Source organism: Hipposideros armiger, unplaced genomic scaffold (assembly GCF_001890085.2).
Source record: "Hipposideros armiger isolate ML-2016 unplaced genomic scaffold, ASM189008v1 scaffold_2083, whole genome shotgun sequence".
In the NCBI taxonomy this organism is placed as follows: domain Eukaryota; kingdom Metazoa; phylum Chordata; class Mammalia; order Chiroptera; family Hipposideridae; genus Hipposideros; species Hipposideros armiger.
The window spans coordinates 10,385-27,785 of NW_017733431.1; the positions used below are offsets into that span (position 1 = coordinate 10,385).

At 33.7% G+C, this 17,401-nt stretch overlaps 1 pseudogene; it reads left to right on the forward strand.

Annotated features, from left to right (window-relative positions):
• Nucleotides 1-805: 805 nt before the first annotated feature.
• On the forward strand, nt 806-2,916 carry LOC109378515 (oligosaccharyltransferase complex subunit OSTC pseudogene; annotated as a pseudogene).
• The last annotated feature ends 14,485 nt before the right edge of the window (nt 2,917-17,401 follow it).

Below are 17,401 nucleotides of genomic sequence, written 5' to 3' on the forward strand. Positions count from 1 at the left end.
AAAAAAAAAACTAAAAAAATTAAAAATGACCATTCTAGTTCTGGTTCTGGATAAGATGATGGAAGCACACTCCACCCTGCCTTTTCCACTGAACACAGCTATAAAACCAAAACAGAATTCGTGAAACAGCCGTCAGAGGATGCATCAGGAGGATTGGGAGAGGCAACAAAAGTTCAAATTACCCCTCATCAATGATGAGTTTATTGTTGTTATTTCCTTAGGTGGCCCCTGGCCTGACTGAAATTGGAGACACCCATAAGCGAGCACAGTGGTGTAGTAAGAGCCCTGGAAGTCCTTCGGCTCTGGCCCCAGGAGTGAAAAGGGCGCTTTTCCTGCTCAGAGACAATACAGAAATATAGGGCGACCTTAACAGTGTGCTGTATTTCAAAAAAGTTTCAGATTGAAATATAAATAGAAATAAAAAAATATATGGTAAAACAAACTAATTTTTATCCAACACTGTGAAGGATGACATTCTAAACTTCAAAGCTATACCAGAAATCACAAGGGAAAGAAGGGAAATTAGAATTGACCAGGTAAGAACCTAAAACATCCATATAAGTAAAGATAAGTAACAAAACAGGGGAGACTTGGCAGTGAAATTTGGTTTAAGTAAATACTATTTTAGTGTTATTTTAATGTTTCAATATCAAGAAATTGAATTAAAAATCCAAGTCTATTTCTTTTCTTTTGATATTTGATATTGACATTGAAGGACTTTTCCAATGAAGGGGCATTCCATGATTCAGGGAGGTGGAATGCTCTAAAACTTCTCTTTAAAATGATAAAATGTTGCAAGATAAAAATGATTTCTCACTTCTTAGTAAATGTTCGAAAAACCAGTAAAATTCTGGCCTCCAGGGAACCAATAGGGAATGAGGTTTTTAATGGGGCTGTAGAGAACTATTCAAGTAAGTTTAGTATCTATTCTCATACAGAAATATTCAAGTCCATTTCTATAAAATAAGTTTTGCTGTCAAGACTAATTTTAAAGGTGGAAGTACTTTACTTTTATGAATGAACATTGTTTAAAAGAGATACTGGTACCCATAAATTTGCAAAAGATTTTTTTCTCTAAATAAATATGAGTTTTCCATTGAGGCTAGCCATGTACAATCGCAGCCTGAGCATTAATGCTAGAGAGAATTACGAAGGGAAGGTTGTGAAATCGAATTCTTCTCAGATTACTCAGGAACAAGTTTCATTCTACCAAAAGTTGCACCTAGGGTAGTGGTGCTGGGAAAAAGTAACTAAGGACCATGGTGTATGATTTCTCAGGTACCCTTCCAAACTGGCCCAACGATTGTATAAGCCTTTTCAATTGCATGTTCTTGTGAAATATACTTCCTCCTTGAGCAAAATAACCCACTACAGAAATGAACATTTTCTTTGCTTTCACTGCCTTCTTATTCTTTGTCACAGATCTTGACACAAGCAATATAAGATTTTGTTTTGCACACATAATTTTGTGTAGTTATTTCTATATTTTAATCACCAATTCATTTAAAAACTAAACCATCCACAATATCTGTGGCCTTCATGTAGACAATATTATAACTATATCAAGGCCGATTGCACTCCAGTAAGTAATGGAATTAGTTAGTTACAAATACTATATTAGGTGTTGCAGCATGCTAGCATTGTTCCAGACAAATTATTCTGATGAAAAAAATAGTCATTGCAGAAACAAGGAAATAAATGAAAGACAATCATGCTGTACGCGGTGCACCAGTCCTTGGCAAAAGAAGGAATTAAATAAAGATTATTTAGAAAGCCAACTAAATTGGTCTTCCTTGGTCTCCCTTTTTGTTTTGTTCTTTTTAAATCTCCTTTCAGCTAGCTTCCAGCTTTACCTTCTTGCTGCCCCGTGCTAACTGACACTTTGGTTGCACCCCATTAGGCTTTGCCTGTGGACTTAACTGTCCTCACCCACAATAACTACAGCAGCTTTTTCTTGCCCCTTCAAGGCCTTGCTGAGGCGATTGACAGGCTATTGCTGGGGAAAACCACATTAAGTTGTCAATAACACCTTTGTACCTTCCGTCTTTCTGGAAAAGATGGCCACCAATTAGGATCACTTCAGTTTCTCTGGTACAAGGCTGAGTTTTGATTGTTCTTGCTGTTATTGCTGTTCTGTTGTTTGTAGTTTGGGGAAGAGGGGGATAAATTAAGGAAAAATGTAAACATTTAATCCTACATTTTATATTCAGAGGCTTTCAAGGATAGTTATGAGACAAAATATTAGATTAGTAGAGCTATTTGGTTTTCTAGCACAGGTTTTAAAAATGTGATGTCGAATGTCATAGATGAGGCATGGCTTTTGTAGGTCTCTACAGCCTCTGGGCCTGTTTCTATGATGCCTGGCTCCTGAAGGCACATGCATGACCAACCCCGACACAAACCTATTTATGTCACATATAAATACAGGATTTACTTTCTCTATGTAAATGTTTACTGATTTGGCCTTATCACCACCTACATAGAGACTTTGTACCAAGTCCTGTGCTTGGTGCTGGCATGCCCAATCAAAGCTGAGGAAGCTGCCCTGGTTGCACACGCCGTCTGCTATGACAGTCTATGCTCTGGCGGTTGTGTCTTACTTCCTCATCACCGGAGGAATAATTTATGATGTCATTGTTGATCCTCCAAGTGATGGCTCTGTGACTGATGAATGTGGGCATCAGAGACCAGTAGCTTCCTTTGCCTACAGAGCATGTGAAAAATATATTAGGATAGGACTCCCATTCCATTTCCTGTTTACAATGGGAAGTTTAGGTTTCATCATCCTAAACAGATCCAATGCACCAAACATCCCAAACTCAATAGATCCCTTCTTCTATTCATTGGACTTGTCTGTGTCCTATTGAGTTTTTTCATGGCTAGAGAGTATTCCTGAGAATGAAACTGGTGGGTTAGAGTCCTTTTGAGAAGAAATCCATGGATAGTGGATTTGCTCCTGTTAATGAAGTTTTAAACGCTGTACCAGTACTCTCATAGAAGATGAAAAGCAGCAGAAAAGAATCATCTAGTAGAAAACATGGGAAGCATATATTAAAGCTCAGACTAGAATATATTCTTGGTATCAAAGAGACAGGCTTATTCACAGGTTTTTGTCCTGCTGACCTATACTGACATACCAACCATGCAAGTGGCATTTTCTTCTCAGGTTTTCATTTCTCAAAGAAAATTTACTCCATTTCTACAACTATAATATTGATAGAGTGATCATTTTTTACAACCCCATTAGCATATTTTGGAGATGATATTGCTGACTTTCAGAATTTAATGTAAACTCAGGAAGCAAGATCCCGTAAGCTGAGAACTCTGGATAGCTGATTAGCTTTACCTATGGTGCTTTGCCCCTAAACAGAGCATGTGACAGTATGTTAGTTCAGATATGTGTATGTAAGACTGTTTCCTGAACAATTAGGTGTATGAAAGGATCAGAAATAAATAATTTTCTAATTAACACCTTCAACAAATTTACTTAAGTGCAATTCAATGAGAAAGAAAAAAATAATAAACCAGATAATGAACATCTATAATTAAATCATATCACATGAGGACCATAGGTTTGGGACTGCTTGTTTCCAGGCTTACTGTCTATATGAAAGAAACTATTTGGAAAACCGACTATTTTATTTACTTCTTTTGCCTTAGTGGGGTGTCATGTGTATGTAACCTAAAATAATCATTGCAAGTAATATTTGCCTTTATTAATTTCTGTCTCAGTCAGGTGCACCAGAAGTTTTATTGATTATACACATCCACTATGACACTCACTTAGTCAGGAGTAGGGTGAGGTAAGCAAGGTGTGGAGGGCTCAAAATTTAAGGAGGCACTCAGGAGTAGACTGTGCATGCGCAGAGCTCTAAGAGTGAGCGCCTTCTTAAGTTTTGAGCTGTAGGCATCTCATTCTTCAGAAGGCAATTATAGCAGTCCTACTTATAGCTGCCATGACAAATCTATGACCCAGCCATAATTAACTTAGCTATATTTATAATAATTTATTAAAAAGTTCTCAAAAACTATACCAAAAATGAGTTCAGTTTTTTTTAGAAGAGTGGAGACATAGTGATCTGATCCCTGTTTCTAAACCCATATCAAAGATTGTGTCTCTGGATACATTTTCTTTTTTTAAAAAAACAAATTTTCAGGGACATAGATAATAGTATCCACTCACTTCTCTTCACCTTCTTGGCTTCCATTATACTCTAAGCCACCATCATCTCTACTAGGACTCCTATAGCCTTTCCATTTGCATCCATTGTGGAGAGAGACCATTCTCTTTAATGTTTCATGGGACAGAGTATAGCTCTCTTTCACTGTAAACTGAAGGATCCATTTGTCATTTTGGACTTCATTATAGACAGGCAGTCAGCATTCTCCCAGACAGTACTAGCATTAGGAACACAGGCGAGGGGCCATTGTCTATTTGAGGATGAGGGTACAAGAAATGAGACTGAGTCTTTAAGGACATGGTTTTCTTTGGAATTACCAGAAACAACTAATGCAGACATTGCTAAGTGAATGAAGACTTGGATTCTGCAGCTGGGACAATACCTTAGGGAAATTTGAGTATTAATGTTATCGTGACCTAATGTGTGCCCACATGCAAGTAAGGTCTGTGTTCATATGGGTTACATGTTAAAAAATTATCCTCAAGAAAGTTCAACTCATTGTTTATCTTTGGACATTAAGTGCAAAGTGCTTAGAACAATATAGTTGTTTAATATGTTCTGTGCATTTAATTGTTGAGAAGATTCAATATATAAAAACTGCACTGGGAAACTAAACATTTAAGAAAAAATATGTGCTCTGTTCATTGGTGTGAAAACTAGAAAGAAATATATATTTTTATCTCTTTAAAAATTATGAGGCTTTCTTTTTTTCCCCAATTCATTGAAAAAAATTGATGACTAAAAAAACTACCTTTCATAAAATAATTGATTGCACCTAAAATTATCCTGAAAATTCCAGGCAATTATTAGCTATTAATATTTGAGCACTCATGTCATATTACATCTTAGACATTATGAGCTATTATTTGAAAAACATTCTACTGATCTTGCCTCACCATGAAAATTCAGCATTTTGTCATCTGGTTAAAGATATTTTGAAAGTTCTTACTTTGAGATATATATATATATACACACATACATATATACACACATATATGTATATATATGTATATATATATATTTTTAATTATAAATCATTTTTCTTCCTACATAGAGCTATTTTATAATTATATAATACAGTTGATATGTACAAAAGAATATATGCAAAAGAAATGTACACTGTAAAGCATAATTATAAAATAGGCAACAATGATTAATCACTTAAATTAAGGTTTAGAAATACACAGATAATAATTGTGTTTCTTTGTGTTCTTACCATTTCCTTTATGGAAGTTATCGCTACCCTGAATTTTTTTTTTTATTCCTTTTAAACATGAGCTTTTCCAAAAATAAATACCTAGAAGTAGAATAGCTGAGTCATAATGTTTGCATAAATTCTACTTTGCAAGATAGTTCCAAATTGTTTTCTAAAGGGTTTGGATCACTTTTTACTTTCATCAACAGTTCTAAAGGTTTAAACTGATTGACACTCTCACCAACTCTTGGAATTATGAGACTACTTACTTTTGCCAATCTAATGAGTTTAAAATTGTTTCTCATTATGGTCTTAATTTCACTTCCCTGATTACCTACAAGGTAGAATATTTTGTCATAGATTAATTGTCTATATCCTATTAAGAAAAATGCCATTTCATATATTTTTCCAGTGTCTTTCTAATTTTGTTTCTCTTTTGCTGTCTGATTGGTAGGAATTATACACTTTGGGTATTTATCCTTTCTTGCTGTTATGTGCTTTTTGCAGTTTGAGTATCTCTTAACTTGTGTTACCTGGTGATAAATAAAATGGCTTAATTTTAGTGTAGTCAAATGTTAATATTTCTGTAAATTTACTTATATTTATGTCTTTTAAATAAATTCCGTGCTAAACCAGATTGATGGAGATAGTCTATTATGTTTTAAAATATTTTTCCTTTTGATTTGAAATGCTAAATTCATTAAGGTTTTTTTTTATGTTTAAAGTGAAACAAGAATTCAATTATATTATCCCTTCCCGTTTGAATACCCATGATTTCCCAGGAAATACAGGGTCACCTTGTCATATATCGAGTATCCCTATGTATGTGGGTCTTTTGCCTATATCTCCATCAATTTTGCACTGGCTTAATCAGTCTACCATTTTAACAATTTTTGTTATCTGGTAAGGTAATCATCCCCATCTTGTACTTCTTCAGGAGTGGCTTGTCTAGACCTTTATTTTTCCATATAAATATAGTGTAACTTGCCAAGTTCCTCAAAAAACCCTCTTGCTATTTTGGTTGAAACTAAATCTATAGATCAATTTGGCATGAGCGTTAGCTAAAATAGTTTTCTTCCAGTCATAAATATAGTATAGGTTTCCACTGATATTTGTCTTCTTTAATGTCTTTTAATTAAATATTATCATGTTCTCTATAAAAGAATTCAACAATTTTTGATAGATGTACACATATGTGCACACAAACATTTCCTAGGTTTTGATATATTGTATCTAATTTTCATTGTTGAAAACATTTCTTAATTCCTTATGATTTCTGATTGACCTCAATTATTTGAGGTGTGTAAATTATTTTCAAATAGTATGTGGATTTCTCATTATAATTTTCTTCTTTACTAGCATGCTTTCACATGATCAAAAAAATAATATGCATGATTCTAATAATTTGAAATTTGTTGAGGTTTGATTTATGACCAATTGCATGTTTAATTTTTATAATGATTTTATTATTGCTTGAGAAAACAATGCATGAGCATTGTGATGATTTTTTTTTTTTAAGATTTTTATTAGGGATTTGGGGGATGGGAACAGCACTGGGGAATTGCGGAAAGGGGAGCAGACAAGTTGCTGTCCTTTTGTTCTTCAGTCTAGTTGTGGAGGACGTTGCTTCACTGGCCCAAGTTGGCACCATCATTGCGCTCTTCCCGGGCGAGGCACATCAGTCGCCAGCTTCTGGTCGGCAGCTCACTGCGGCTGCTGGCCGCTCACGCTGTCTGCTGGCTCCACAGGGTAGCCCATGACAACCCACTGCCGCAGGGGCTGCAGCCTATGCCGTCGCCAGCGACTCACGGCAGCCCAGCTCCAGGTTGAGCTGTTGTTCATGATCTTAGCTGTAGAGGGTAGTGTCACTGTCCCTCATATATGGGATCTGAACTGGGCCCTCTGGCATCCCAAGCCAGCTCTTAACCAGCGTGCAACTCAGCCGGCCTGTGATGATTAATTTTGTGTGTCATGTTGACTAGCCACTGGGTGCACAGATTAAACATTATTTCTGGGTGTGTCTCTGAGAATGTTTCCAGATGGTATTAGCATTTGATTTGGTGCACTCTGTAAAGTAGATTGCCCTCTCCAATGTGGGCAGGCATCATCCTACCCCTTGAAAACCCCTGAATAGAACAAAAGGCAGATAGGCAGAAGGAGGAGGAATTTGACCCTTTTGCTTCCTGACTTTCTGTTTGAGTTGGGATATTTCATAACTTCTCAAGCCCTAGAACTAGGATTTACACCATAGGCTCCCTGGTTCTCAGGCCTTCAGAAACTGACCAAATTACACTTTGGGTTTTCCCAGGTTTCCTATTTACAGATGGCAAATTGTGGTCCTTCTCAACCTCCATAATAACATGAGTCAATTTTTCATAATAAATCTATCTATCTATTTATCTATCTATCATCTATCCATCATGTAATATATCTATGTATGTGTGTATATACATATATATATATATGCTTTTTAATCATATTATTATATTAATCTTGTATCCTGGCAACCTTGGTATAATCACTTATTTCAGTAGTTTTTTTTTTTCAATTCGTTTGTATTTTCAACATAGATTATCATGTCATCTGCAAACAAAGACAATTATCTTTCTTCCTCCCCAATCTATATATCTATTGTTTCCTTTCTTTTCATATTGCATTAAGTAGGAATTCAGTAAGATGTTGAAAAGAGGTAATGAGAGAGGACATCCTTGACTTGTACCTGATCTTAGTGGACAGTTTTGAGTTTGTCACCATTAAGTAAAATGATGTAACATTTTGTTTTAAATATGTTTCTTATAAACATGTCTTGATTTTGTTTTCTTCACCAATTTAACATCACTATATTTTAATAGACCATTTCATTTTGTTTATACATATTGTGATTACTGATATATATGAATTTACTTCAATTGTCTTATTTGTGTTTAATCCTAGTCAATTTTTTCTAGGCTTACATTCTTCTCCTTCCCTGTAATTTTTATTAACTTTATTTAATTTATCATAGTATTTATTTGAATTCAAAACTGTCTGTTTATCTTAGTATTTACAAATGAAATTTTCATAATTTATTTAACAAGTTTAACCATTAACCAACATATCTAAACACATATTTCAAAATAAAAGAAATTTGGAATATTTTGACATTAATAACACTCATCCTAATCTTATATGCTATTATTGTTCAATATTTAACTTCCTCCATATGACTTAGCCCCCAAATCAGATATGAATACTGTTGTATTATATAGTAAATATTTGTGTAGAATTACTCATATGTTTATTAATATATTTGCTCATGTTCTCTGTTAATCTTCATGTACTTTTGAGATTAAGGCTTTTCTTTGTTGAAATTCATTTGCTGAAAGTTTTTTAAGTAAGTTTCTCTTTGTCTCCATTGTCTCCATTTTACCCCCTTTTTTGATATATATTTTCACTGTATATACAATACTAAGTTAAATATTTTCACTTAGCAATAAAAAAAATATTTGTTTTGCACTATCTCCTTAATTCCAAAATTGTCGTTTGGAATGGAACTATCAGGGTGTTTGCCTTTTTTTCTAAATAAATCTGTCTTTTCTTTCTTTTTCTAAGGAATTTTGTCAATTGTTAGATAATTTTACTTTGATGTGCATAGGTGTGAGTTTTTATAATTTTTGCTATCGAGGATTCATTGTGCTTCTTACATCTGAGATTTATATATGTCATTGATTTTTGGACACTGTTGTTGCTATATTTACCTATCCACAATTTTTTCCTAATTTCCTGCAGATCTACCACTAGATGCATCTCATTTTGCTCATATATTCTATCTTCACTGCTTTTTAAAAATTTTCTTTGTTTGTTTGTATAAATGACCACGCTAAGTATTTTCTCAGACTGGAATTTCCCAGAATGGCCAGTGTATCCAAGTGAAGGAAGGCCTATGCTTTCAAATGCTCATAGCACCTCAGTCAAACCCTACCCTAAAAAAGACATCTTTTTCATTCATTCATTTTCTTATGATGAAAGGGGTGTTATTTTGTTGTAGGCCTCCCTTTATTTAAATTTGAGAGCTCTGGGTTTATTCAAGAATCTTACATTTATATCAATCAAAATTAAGTTTAATGATATATAACAGAAAACACCAAACTATCAGTAGGTTAGAGGGAGAGAGAGAGAGAGAGAGAGAGAGAGACAGACAGACAGACAGACAGACAGACAGACAGACAGACATTAGTTTTCTCTTAGGTAAAAAAAAAATCTGAAAGCAGTTTGTTTAGGATGACAAGCAGTTTGTTTAGGATGACACCATTTTCAGTTGTTGCTATGAACCCAATTTCCTTCTATATTTATGTTCTGCCAGCCTTAAGATCAGGAATTTATAACTAAGGCTACCTAATTACAAATGAGAGATACACGTCTTTGTTCCCTGTTTTTGGAAAAAAAGAAGGGGAAGCAGGAGGAAAATATGTTTCTAACAGCAGTTAAATAAAGAGATTAGGTTACCCACCTAATAAATACACTAGTAAATCATTGAACAGAATTTATGTTTCCATCATTACTTTTCTCTGGGAGGATGGCTGGAAATTTAGTCTTTAAATGTGCAAATTGCCAACTGAATAAAATTTGGGTTTTATAATTAAGATTAATGACAGAAGTATATTAGATAGGCAACAAATATTATCTGCTATGTGGAAGCAAACTCTTTTCTCCTTTCTCCTGTTCACTTCAGTTATTGACCCTAAAAGTACAAATCAAAGTACTGCCAAAGCAAAGAAAAGGTAATAAACTCCTAGGACTATAATAGTGTCAACTTTATCTTAAAATTAGGGATAAAAAGTGCCATTATGTTTTGAAATCTTATTTACTTATAAGCTTAGCTGTGTACTTAAAAAGTGTTCTGTAATATTTTATCAAGTGCTTTGTTGTAAGGCATTATTTCAAAATCCAGCCATCTTCTACTTAATGTAAATCATATGATTCCAAAAAGCTAACATTCTCTATGGAATATTTAAGGGAATAATTACCTATTTCTCATCATTTTAACTTAGAAAAATTATAATGCATTGTACCTCAACCACATCTGCAACCAATTTCTTAAATCATTATTAAATGCAATAAAATGCTTACTTATAAGTTATAAAATATCATGTTTGGACGTAAAAAAAATGCTTGAACTTTGCTTCCTGATCATCAAACAATTAATGCAGTTGTTAAATTCGTTTTATATGCAGTAAAATGTACAGTCCACATATAGCACCATAAACATTTTGTTTATGATATGGAAAGGCCAATAACATAACAATACATAACTTTGCTGCAAAAACTGCATGGAAAAATTTACCATAAAATGGTAATTTTCTGTAATAAACTATAATTCACCAGTTGAGTTCGAGACTTAAGATGTGTAGCAAGCTTAAAATTAAGGAGTGGAGGAGGGAGAGTTGAACAGCCATTATTTTATCTGGTTACAAAAGATAATGGTACAAATGAGTCAGGTGAAGAGGCAACAACTTCAGGTAAGCTATGAAACTTAGAAAAATCAGTACAGATTCTCTGTCATTCTGCTGTTATATAAAATCTTGTAAGCAAAAATCTTTATTGGAGTTGGTTGAAGTTTTAGGATGCAAAAATCTCAAATGGAACTTTGTTTGCACTTCCAATTGTAACATTCAAACTTTTTTCTGTAACACTATAAGACATAACAGGTCTCTTAATTTAAAGGAAAGATTCCTATCCTACTGCCATAACATTCAAGAAAAACATTTATTATTGCATCTACATAGCTCATCCACTATGAGTTATGCGCCAACAGCATCTGATTCAAATCCCATCTTGCCCATCAATGTGCTTTTCAAAATGTCTACAGGTGATTCTGACATTCTACTAATTGTTTCTGGAATGTAATTCAACATGTATCCCTTATATAACTTGTTATAAAGTGCCATTGTGTATTAAGTATGTAAATATAATTTTTTTCATAAATAGATTTTGGTTAAAATTTTTGTGCTGTGAGATATATCTGTGCTCTGACATTTGGCTAAGAAAAAACAAAAGTATCCCATCAAGATGGAGTATCATTCCTCCCTGGTCCTCACTCTTACAACTAAAAATCCCAGGACATAACAAAACAAAGGAGAATAAAAAGACTAAAATGTAGAAGAAAGGATTGCCTAGACCCCTGGGAAGTTGAGAAAGGAAGACATATTGAGTTCCCTGAGTCCTTTACAATACAAGCCTTTAAAATAAGGACCATAGAGGGCTGGCCAAGTGGCACATTTTTTAAGAGTTGGCTTGGGAAGCCAGCTCTGAGCAGCAGGGCATTGGTTCGGATCCCACATGAGGGCCAGTGATGCTGCGCCCTCTACAGCTAAGATGGTGAACAACAGCTTGACCTGGAGCTGGGCTGCTGTGAGTCACCAGCAATGGCATAGGCTGCAGTGGAGCTGCAGTGGGCTGATGTAAAAAGCTGGCATGAGTGGCTGGCAGCTGGCGTGAGCAGCTGGCAGCTGGAGTGAGCTGCCAAGAGCCATAGTGAGTGGCCGACCAGAACCCGGCGACCGATCTGCCTCAGCTGGGAAGAGTGCAATGATACCAACATGGGCCAGTGAAGCAACATCCTCCACAACTAGACTGAAGAATAAAAAGGACATCAACTTGTCTGTTCCCCTTCCCTGATTCCCCAATGCTGTTCCCCTCTCCCAATTCCCCAATAAAATCTTTAATAATAAATAAATAAAATAAAATAAGGACCATGGAGTAAACTCTATTCCCACCTCATATTTCTGAAACAAGGAGGTGTTAGTAAGACCTTCATTTGTGCAGTGGCGGTATTATTAGGACCCATAGAGAAACTGAACATATATACACACAGCTAGACCTATTCTATACATTAATAAGGAAACTGCCTACTAAAACTAAGCTTAAATTGTATTCAGAGTCCCATAACATAAAATGTCCAAGATACAACTGAAAATTACTTGTTATAAAAGGTAGCAGGAGAATTACAATGTAAATGAGAAAAGACAATCAACGGACACTATCACAGAAGTAAATCAGGTATTGACATTTTCTGACAAGACTTCAAAAAAGCTATCATAAAAAGGTTCTCAAAGTAATCATTAGTTATCTTGAAACAAATGAACAAATAGAAAAGCCCAGGAAAGAAATAGAAATGATAAAAAAAGAACCAAGTAGAAATTATAGAACTAAAAAATAAAATAACTGAAAAAAAAATAAATGGAAGGAAGGGTTCAGTAGTAAAGACAATAGAGAATAGGATCAGCAAACTCAGAACAGAACAATGAATTTACTTCCTCAAGTATAAAAGAAAAAAAAATAGAGTGAAAGAAGTCAAAAGTCTTTTGACAATAAGACAATAACAAAGGAGCTAATGTTTGTGTCAGCATGTTCCAAAAGAAAAGGAGAGAGAGATAGACAGAGAGAGAGAGAAACAGAGAGAGAGAGAGAGAGAGAGAGAGAGAGAGAGAGAGAGGCTGAAAGGTATTTGAAAAAATAATGACTGAAACCTTCCAAATTATATAAAAAAAATCAACCTATAGATTTAAGAGACTGAGTGTTGTCCAAGTAGAATAATTCTGAAGAAATCCACACCAAAATACATAATAATTATATTTCTGAAAACTAAAAACAAAACAAAATAAAACACTGAAAATAACCAAACTACTCAAAGGAAAGTATCAGTTGAATGAAAGTGATTTGTCATTTGAAACCATGGATGAAACCAAATGCTGAAAGAAAAAAACAATTAAGTGTCAATTACATTCAGTGAAAACATATTTAAGAATGAGAAAGGGAAAGAAAGATTTTCTTAAACAAATAAAGAATGACTAAAGTGATTTATAATAAGCAAGCCTCCCTATCAAGAATAGCTTCAAAATACCCTAACAGTAAAGACATTATAACAGAAGGTGGCTTAGAACTTCAGAAAGCAATGAACATCATAATGAGTACAATAGACGTAAAATATAATAGACTACCATTTTTCTGATGAACTTTTAACTCACATATGATGGCTGAGGCAAAAATTATAATTTAATGTGGTGCTCAATATAGGTAGAGGAAATAAATAAGTTAACTGTATTTTAAAAATGGTTAAGTTAAGAGGACCTCAAAAGATGTAGTATTTGTACACATCTTTAGGTGTGGTAAAATGTTAATACCAGTATACTTTGATAAGTGTCATTTGTATATTTTAATATCTGGAACAACCACTAAGAAATTTATTCAAAGTGGTAGACTAAAAAATATTATAAACAAATCAAGACTGAATCTTAAACAATGTTCAAAGAATCCACAGGAGGTCAAGAAACAGAAATGAGAAAAAGAGGAAACAAACAAAAAATAATGAAATGGCAGCCTTAAGTCCTAACATATTACTAATTACCTTAGATGTAAGTAGTCTAATTACACTAACTGAAAGAAAGATGTTGGCAGTGTGTTTGAAAAAACATGACCTAACTCTATGCTATCTACAAGGAACTCAGTACAACATGCAATGGCTGAAAGGAGAAAAAGGCAAATCCACAGCTATGGTTGAGAATCTTATCACCTCATTGCCTAGCAATTGCTAGAGCTACTTTAGAATTATTAGAGAGAAAATCAGCAAGGCTGAGTAACTGAATCAACCAACATAATTTAATTAACGTATATATAGACACTCCACTCAAAAACTACAGAATTCACACATTTATTTTTTATAGGGCCTATGGAACATTCGCCAAGATAGACCACATCCTAGGCCATAACACAAAACACAACCAAATTCAAAAAGATGTAAAACATACAAAATTCATTCTCTGGCCTTTAGGAAATCAAACTAGAAATCAATAAAGAAAGACAAGAGCTAACATTTCAAACACTTAGAAATTAAACAACTCACTTCTAAATAATCCTTGGGTTCAAGAAGAAGCCTCCAAGGAAATTTTTTAAAGTACATAAAATTAAAGGAAAATGAATATACAACATATCAAAATATGTGCGATACAACATAGGGCTGGAACTTCTAGCCACTGAAATCAGGCAAGAAAAGGAAGTAAGAGAAATACAAAGTGGACAGGAAACAATAAAACTGCCCCATCTGTAGATAACATACTTCCTACAATATCTCCTAGAATTAAAAGGTGAGCTCCATAAGGTTAAAAGGCACAAGATCAACACACAAAAATCAATCACAATTGTGGATCCTAACAATGAAATGTGGACACAAATTTAAAACACGATACCATTTCTAATTGTTCCAAAGAAAATTAAGTACTCAGGTGTAAATATAGCAAAACATGCATAGTATTTGTATCTGAAATTGTTAAAAGCTAATGAAAAAAATCAAACAGGAACTGAATAAATAGGTGAACATAACTTGTATATGATAGAAGAGCCAATATAGGAAAGATGTCAACTCTCTCCTAATTGCTATATCAGTTTAATCCAATTCCTCTCAAAATCCCTGAAAAGTATGTCTGTATGTCTGTATGTATGTATTTATGCAGCTATAGACAAGCTATCCTAACATTTGCATGGAAGGGCACATTCCAGAATAGTCAAAAACATTTTGAAAAAAGAACAAAATGGAGGAATTAGTCCACCTGATGTGAAGATTTACTATAATAGCTATAGCAATCAAGTCACTATGGTATTGCTGGAGGGATAGACATATAGACCAATGGGAAAAATATATATATATATATAGAACCTAGATGGAGTCCCACGAAAATATGCTCAACTGAATTTTTGCAAATATACAAAAGTACCTCAATGGAGGACAAAAATCCATTTCAAAAAATCATTTTGGAAAAATTGGAAATACATAGACAAAAAAACAAAACAAAACAAAAAAAATAACCTCAACCTAAACCTCATGCTTCATATGAAAATTAACCCAACATAGATCACAGACTTAAATATAAAATGTAAAACTATAAACATTTTTTGAAAAAATAGAAACTCTGGGAGGCCTAGGACAAGCTGGAACTTTCTTAGAATTGACAGCAAAAGCCCAATTTGTAAAAGTACAAGTTGACAAATTGGACCTCACAATAATTCAATTTTTTTTCCTGAAGAAGACTCATGAAGAGGATAAAATTATAAACTACAAACAAAGAGAATATTTGCAAACAATGGATCTGACAAAGAATTTATAACTAGAATATGTAAAGAACCTTCAAACTCAATAGTCAAAAAATGAAAATGAAAATAAAATCCAATTAGAAAAATAGGCAAAAGAAATTGACAGGCATATAACTGAAGAAGATAGACCGATGTTTAACATCATTAGCCATTAGTGAAATGGAAATGAAAACCATAGCAAGATATCACTATATCAATACATCAAAATGGCTAAAATAAAAATTTGGCTTTTGGTTGTGAATGATAAATGTATTTTTTTTTTATATTCTGTGAGATTCAAACTGAATTGAAATTATTCCAGGTTTAAAAAGACCCCAAGTGATATTTATTTTAAAGTAATTCTGATTTGGATAACTTACAGGAGGAAAAGAAAAAAAGGATACATGTGTTCAGGAGGGATATATTTTCATCCCAGGCCTCAAAGTATCTTTATAACTCAAGTTTTGGCAAACGTAAGTTAATGACAAAAAATATCAAAACATGAGGAAATAAAACTCTAAATGAGAGCTATCTGAAAATAACAACAACAATAGTATATTTCAGACTCTAGAAAACTGTGTAGAGTTGATTTTTGGATACATAACATTCTGATTGGTGGTGCAGAAAACACAGCATATAGGAGCAATTAGATCTAAAATTTACTTGGATACAAAGCTTCCAGGCCATTCTGCAGGGATAATGGTGCCTGGTCCCTGGCTGGTACTCACAGGCTGGTCTGTGTTCCCTGTGGGGGCAGTGAAGTGTGTGACTGTGGAGAATGGGGAGAATTAAAAAGGAGTGGTAGTATACCAACAATAGCACAAAGAGGCTACACCCTACAGGGTTTAGGGTAGACATTTTATTGCAGAAGAGTCTTAGGCACATACACACAGGACAGGATTAAAAAAAAAAGGGTGTGGGGGGTGTTCTAAAGAACATAGCAGAAAAGAATATACAAGCTTTCTAGATTTTCTAATACTTAAAATTTTAAAGCATGGTCGTATCATTGTTCTCTCTCTCTATTATCAAGGTACCATACTATTATTAATTCTGTCAAGATTTTTAATAACTTTACACACATATTTTTTAGAAGACTGATTATGTGAGTACTCTGTTATAATAGAGCAGCTCTTAATATATTTTTAAATCATTAAAATATGATAAGGCATAATATAGAAAATACATGTTTTTCTTCTATAAAGAAAATGTTAGTAATGGGCTAATAGTCTTGAATACTCTGCTAAGTGTGATGACCTCTTTGAGTGATAAATTGTTGAGATTAGCTCTCTAATTCATTAGAGTCAATTCTTTTGAAAATGGTAATAGATATTTCAGTGAATTAGAGAATTAATCTAACAATCTGCTAAACAAGCTAACCTGATAGTTTGAAGCTTCCCTAAGCATAATGTAATTTTAAACTAAGAGAGATCATATCCCATGAACAACAAATTGAGATGCTCTATATAACTCAATTTTGAATGGTAATCATATAAATGAAATAAGATTTTAAAAGCATTTCAAATCCATACATTCTTACAAAGAACTGTTTAATCAATCCCTAAAGCCAGGAGCTAGTTTAATTTTCTAAATTTCATAAAATACGTGTCTTTAATAAATTCTTATCAGTGACAAAGTGATCAGTCTTTCCTAATTTACTTTTTTAAAGCTTCTTTTTATTTGTGCCATCTGGGCAAAAATCCACACACAGGTGTATATATCTTATTAGTGGAGTGTATCTTATAAATAATCAGGAGAACTTGCTAAAGTTGATTTAGAGAATGCAAATGACTGAGGAAAGAGTCAAGTCTCAAGGTTATATTTATTAAATTCAACATGATATGATTTAGTTCTGTTCGGAACAAAGGCACAAAGAGGCAGGTTCATATATTGCAGTAAGTTCTAAACGTTGCTTTCAGGAAAT